We start from the raw sequence: 6000 nt of genomic DNA, 5'->3' as shown, positions 1-6000 counted from the left end.
TGACTTTTCCCCGAACTTGTCCTCATCACATTGCCTTCACATTCCCTCCTGTGCAGGAGGTCCAGAGGTTCTCATTTCAGCATTAGGGTCAAAACCATAGACTCAGCAGTGCATCACATCTCCCTAAAGCGGCTCTGGAGTGTCTCCGTGGTAACAAGGCCTCTTCTGATGGATAGAGTGCACAAGCTGTGGCCCTTACAGAAAGCTGAGATCCCTTAGTAAGAGCTTGAAGGGTTTGAGGGTTTGAAGTGATAAGACACACACATCAGGCACTGGCTGGATACGAGAAGAGTTGACTACACAAGTTAATAATGCATGAGCAAGAACAGACATTAAGTAAATCAACAGGAGTTATGAAATGAATATGGTAAATAAGACTTTTTCTATCTTGAGGGTGCTATCATCCAGTATATTGCCAAATTAGTGAGTGTGTTCACACAACAACAAAGTGATTTGTAGGTTTGTGTATGTACTGTATGTGTGTGTGGTTTTTGTGTTAGTGTGTGTTGTGGAGTTTTGTTCACTTGTTTCTCTGTAGTACGTTCATGAATGACTCTTTCATATTTTGTTCATAAAGAGTTCTCAATGATATCACAAACAAATACATTCACAAATCGGGTGACTTGTCTTTTAGGGCATCATATTTGTATGTACGTAAACACAAAAGAGATTTGAGAGCCAAGGTGGAAAGGGAAATTCTCGATAAATAACAACTAACTGTACACAAAGCTGTTGTATGGCTTCAGAAGGCCTGGAATATAGTGCAGAGTCATTTGAAGTTCTTTTATGGTGCTTTTGTCATTTTTTCAGCTTGATCTGTGATTTCAGCCTGTTCTGTGATTGTGGTGACTTTTTGCTAAGTTATATTGCATGGTTTATTACATGTTTTTGCAATTACTGAAGCAACCAAGTCATTTTTTTGGTGCTCCTATGACACTTTCAGCTCACCCTTTTCAGGACCTGCACCCCAGTCATTTGCATTGCAAGTGTGCTCTGTCAGTTGAGCTACTGTGTATTAATTTGAAAAAAAAAAAAAAAAACTTGAATAAATCAAAGTCAATTTATAAATGGACAAATAACAAGACACATTTAAATGTTTAAATGTTTATTTAATTCATGTTTAAAAATGTTATTATATTTAACAATAAAATTGTGCATTAAAAAATCATATTTATTTCATGTTTAAAATGTCATTAAATGTAGCAATAAATGAGTACATTAATTAGTCTTTTAAATGCACTTTTGAATGCACTTTAAAAGCACCTTTTAAATTACATTTTAAAAAGGTATTTGGCAATTGATTTTCTTTTTCGTTTTGCTTTTCCTTTTCTTTTCCCATTTTCTTTTCCTTTTATTTTCCCTTTTTCTTTTCCTTTTCTTTCTCCAATTGAGAATCGAGTTAAAAAAAATGGCATTGGACTGTTGACTCATGGGAGCAACCAAGTAACTTTTGACTCAGTTATAAGACACACCCTCTCTCCCACGTGCCACTTGAAGAGGATGTAAGACAGCCTGTCATTGAATGACGGTACGAGCAGTTTACATGAGATTATTGGATCTGCAAATCCTGTGCATAAGAAAATATGGATGGGTGATACCACTTATTTTGTTTTCGATCCGATACCAATAATTTCACATCCAATATCATCGATACCGATGCCAATACTTCTATTAAATAGATTTTTTTGTTTGTTTTTGCGATTTCTTGGATTAAAATGGGTAATTTAAAATATTATTTTTTAGCAATGCTCGAATTAAGACGGGGCTGATTAGGGACCTCCCATAAGAAATAAAAAATAGACTTGGGAGGGTCCCCAAATATTTTTATTTTAGTAAAGATAATAATGACAAATACAGTTTAATTTACACAGGATACAATAAATTTAGTGAATTAATTGTTTACAATAATTAATGTCTTTGAAATTTATTTTCAGGCTATTTGTCATGTCTCTTTAAAAATGAATACGCCCCTACGCCAAAAGACAGCTTAGCGCATGTCATCATCACAGCGTGCTCGGTACACTACTATTTATATGTCTGCATGTAAGTAAACTCAATAAAGTAACGTAATAAAGGAAAGAATTATAAACTGCCAGACCTTTTGCCATTCTGTTTATATAGGTGTACAGTAACATTAACCAATCACAACCAAGTGTGTTGATAAACATGAAGTGCACATGATTGCCCACTGTTGTCCTTGAAGCAGCAATAACCTCAGCTTATTATGATGTTATTAAAGACATTTTTTTGCGTAGGACCAGCGCAAAGGTGCTGCTGTTTCTCGCGGAAGAGTGGCCAATGGCCAATGTGAACGTCCAATGCGACTGCCCTGCTCGCGCCTCGCTCGCGGATAATGTGTGTACCTGCCATTTTAACAAATATGGTGTACAAATCAATCCAGTACTAGCACGGGTGCAATAACATGCAGTATTTTCACAAAGTTTAATTGCATAAGTTACATTTAAATGTGTGTTTATATATATATATATATATATATATATATATATATATATATATATATATATATATATACAGTGTTGGGGACCATTACTTTTAAAAGTAACTTGTTAGAATATTGCGTTATTCCTTGAAAAAGTAACTAAATTCATTAAAAAGTTACTTTTTATGGAAAGTAAAGCATTACATTACTTTTGCATTACATTTTTATCACAGCCACATTCTCTTCTGCTATGCTATGCATTCCATACAAATATGTAAGCCATGCATTGCATACAAGAGACATTAAAGGTCATGCTAGCAACTGTACAACACTCATGTCAAAACAACATTCTAAACAAACAGGAGGTATATCGATGCGATCACTATTGGTCACTTTCCACCCCTTGTGGTACAAATCACTCCAAACCTGTGCCATTCGCTTGAACTGTAACACTGTAAATATTTCCCTTCCTTGGGGTACCAGTCACAGTACTCACCCATCAACATTCTCGGGAGGGTGCGTATGTAAACACGTTCTGCTGGAGACGCTGATGTAAACACAGAGAGGGTGCGCAACGGCTAAACTCATATGTGTAGCGCAGGGGTCGGCAACCTATGGCAGGCATGCCAGCATTGTTTTCATGAGCTGAATAGGAGGCTAAACAAAAAGTTAAAATGTGATAAGACTGCATGTGGTAGCGGGGGCGTGGTCAAGCATCTCTCCGGAGAGAGAGAAAGCGGTAAGGGCACTTACACCTGAGCTAAATTATGTCTAACACCTGTCTCTAATTTCAGTGAGCACGGGGAGAGCGGCATAAAAGGAGCCACACCGCCAGTAGAGAGAGAGAGAGAGACCGGCATAAGAAATGCAATTCTAGCATGAAAGTTATTGTGAAGTTGTGTGAAGCTAAAGTCAATAAGTGTTCCTGCAAAGCTGTAAAAAACTTTACAACTGGATAAATTAAAGCACCCACCTGAACTGGGAAACCTTGCTTCTCGCCTGCTCCTTTATCCCAAAACCCTTACACTGGTGCCGAAACCCGGGAATTAAGTTTGGTTGAAGATGGATGGAAGTCACCCCATAGAGTCCTCCCAGTTGGCGGAGATCCAACTAGCCCTCACTGGCCTACATCGGAGCAACCAGCAAACACTGCTTGAGCTCTGACAAGATCAAGATCGCCGGATTGTCGAGCTCCTACGCGCTCAAGCCGAGGACTGGCAGGCGATCTGGAGCCTCCTCAGCCAGGAGGCGTCCCCAGCCGCGACCCCGGACACTCACACGCCGTTACCCCCGTCCGCATTACAGAAAATGGGGATGGCGGACGACCCCGAGGCCTTCCTGGATTTGTTTGAACGGACCGCCGAGATCTGGGGCTGGCCGCTCGGCCAATGGGCGGCCCGACTTATCCCGCTGTTGTCCGGGGAAGCCCAGCTCGCGGCTCAACAACTGCCAGCGATGAGTCTCCCGGCCTACGGAGATTTAAAGAAAGCCATCCTGCAACAGGTTGGTCGGAGTCCAGAGGAAAGTTGTCAACTCTTCCGGAGCTTGAAGTTGGAGAGCTCTGACAGCCCATTTGCCTTCGGCCAACGGCTCCACAACGCCTTCCGAAGATGGTTGCTAGCAGGGGACCGCAACGTCGACGGGATCATCGACCAGGTGGTACTGGAACAATTAATACATCGTCTGCCAAAAGGGACGGCGGAGTGTTCCAGTGCCACCGCCCGGCGTCGCTGGAGGAAGCCGTCTGGCTTGCGGAGGACCACATGGCGGCAATCCCGAGGGCGGAAGAGCCCTCCTACACTCTCTTTCCTCCCTCTGTCTCATCCCCCTCCCCTCTCTCCTCTCATTCTGCTCTCTCTCCAGGTCCCGTTCCTGCCCCACACAGATGAGGAAGACTTCAGCCCCTGAGACCAGTTCTCCAGGTGTGGGAGGCGACACCTTCCCCTATCCCGATGCCCTGCCGCTCTCCCCCTCAGGGGGGGCACCTGCCGATGCAAGTGCGGGCATAGCACCTAGGCCAGCCTGCTGGAGGTGCGGAGACCCGGGCCACTTCCGGGATCAATGCCCTCTGATGGAGTTGGGGACGGTGGTGCGGGTCCCTGACCTCCCACAGGCTGCCCTCGACCGGGCCGGAGCGTACAGGATACCGGTAAGTGTCAAGGGGGGTACTCCCCAAGCGACACCGGGTGTAATCAAACCACTATCCACCAACGCTTGGTTCAACCCGAGGCATTGGGCACAACTAAAACGGTGAGGGTGAAATGTCTAAAGAGGATACAACCCAACTTTTGATTCCATGGAGCCATCGGGAAATGGTATTCCAGGCGGCTCATTATAATCCCATGGCGGGTCACTTAGGAGAAAGGAAAACACTGAACTGTCTAATAGCCCATTTCTACTGGCCAGGCATTGGTGGCGATGTCCGCAGGTGGTGTGCGGCATGCCGCGAATGCCAGCTGGTTAACCCACCAGCCACCCCAAAAGTGCCATTGCGCCCTCTCCCTTTGATCGAGGTCCCCTTTGAGAGAATTGGAATGGACCTCGTCGGGCCATTAGAACTGTCAGCACGCGGACATCGCTTTGTATTGGTCCTAGTGGACTATGCAACGCGACATCTGGAAGCATTGCCCCTTCGCAACATCTCAGCATGCAGTGTTGTGGAGTCACTCTTCAAAATAATCTCCCGGGTGGGGATTTCGAAAGAAATCCTCACCGATCAGGGCACAACGTTTATGTCACGGACACTACGTGAACTGTATAAGTTGTTGAGTATTAAATCGATTCACACCAGTGTGTAGCATCTTCAAACGGATGGCCTGGTGGAACGATTTAATAAAACCCTCAAAAACATGATTCGTAAGTTCGTGCATGACGATGCTAAAAATTGGGATAAATGGCTCGACCCCCTGTTATTTGCAGTACGAGAGGTCCCGCAAGCCTCCACTGGCTTCTCCCCATTCGAGCTGCTGTATGGGCGACTCCCACGCGGTGTGCTTGATGTATTGCGAGAGGCCTGGGAGGAGGGACTTTCAAACAGCAAAAATGAAATTCAGTACGTTCTTGATCTTCGAGCAAAACTCCACACTTTGGGACAGCTAACACAGGAGAACTTGCTCCAAGCTCAAGAACGACAGCACCGACTGTATGACAGAGGAACTCAGCTATGGGAATTTGCACCGGGAGATAAAGTGCTTGTATTGCTTCCAACATCGAGCTCTAAATTACTCGCCAAGTGGCAAGGGCCCTTTGAGGTCACACGACGAGTGGGAGATCTCGATTATGAGGTTAAACGAACCGATAGAGGGGGCACACGTCAAATATACCACCTCAGTCTCCTGAAATTGTGGAGGGAGGCGGTCCCCGTGACGTTGGCTACGGTAGTTCCTGAGAAGGCGGAGCTCGGACCGGAGGTGAGTTCAAAACATAACCATTTCACCCCGGTCACTTGCGGAGACCACCTCTCACCGAGTCAACTCGCGGAGGTTGCTAGGTTGCAACAGTTTTTGCAGATGTGTTCTCCCCTCTACCAGGGCGTTCAAACCTCATCCATCACCACATCG

This window comes from Myxocyprinus asiaticus, chromosome 17 (assembly GCF_019703515.2).
Source record: "Myxocyprinus asiaticus isolate MX2 ecotype Aquarium Trade chromosome 17, UBuf_Myxa_2, whole genome shotgun sequence".
NCBI classification, from domain to species: Eukaryota; Metazoa; Chordata; class Actinopteri; order Cypriniformes; family Catostomidae; genus Myxocyprinus; species Myxocyprinus asiaticus.
The sequence above is the reverse complement of the archived record's forward strand: the minus strand, read 5'-3'. Positions refer to the sequence as shown.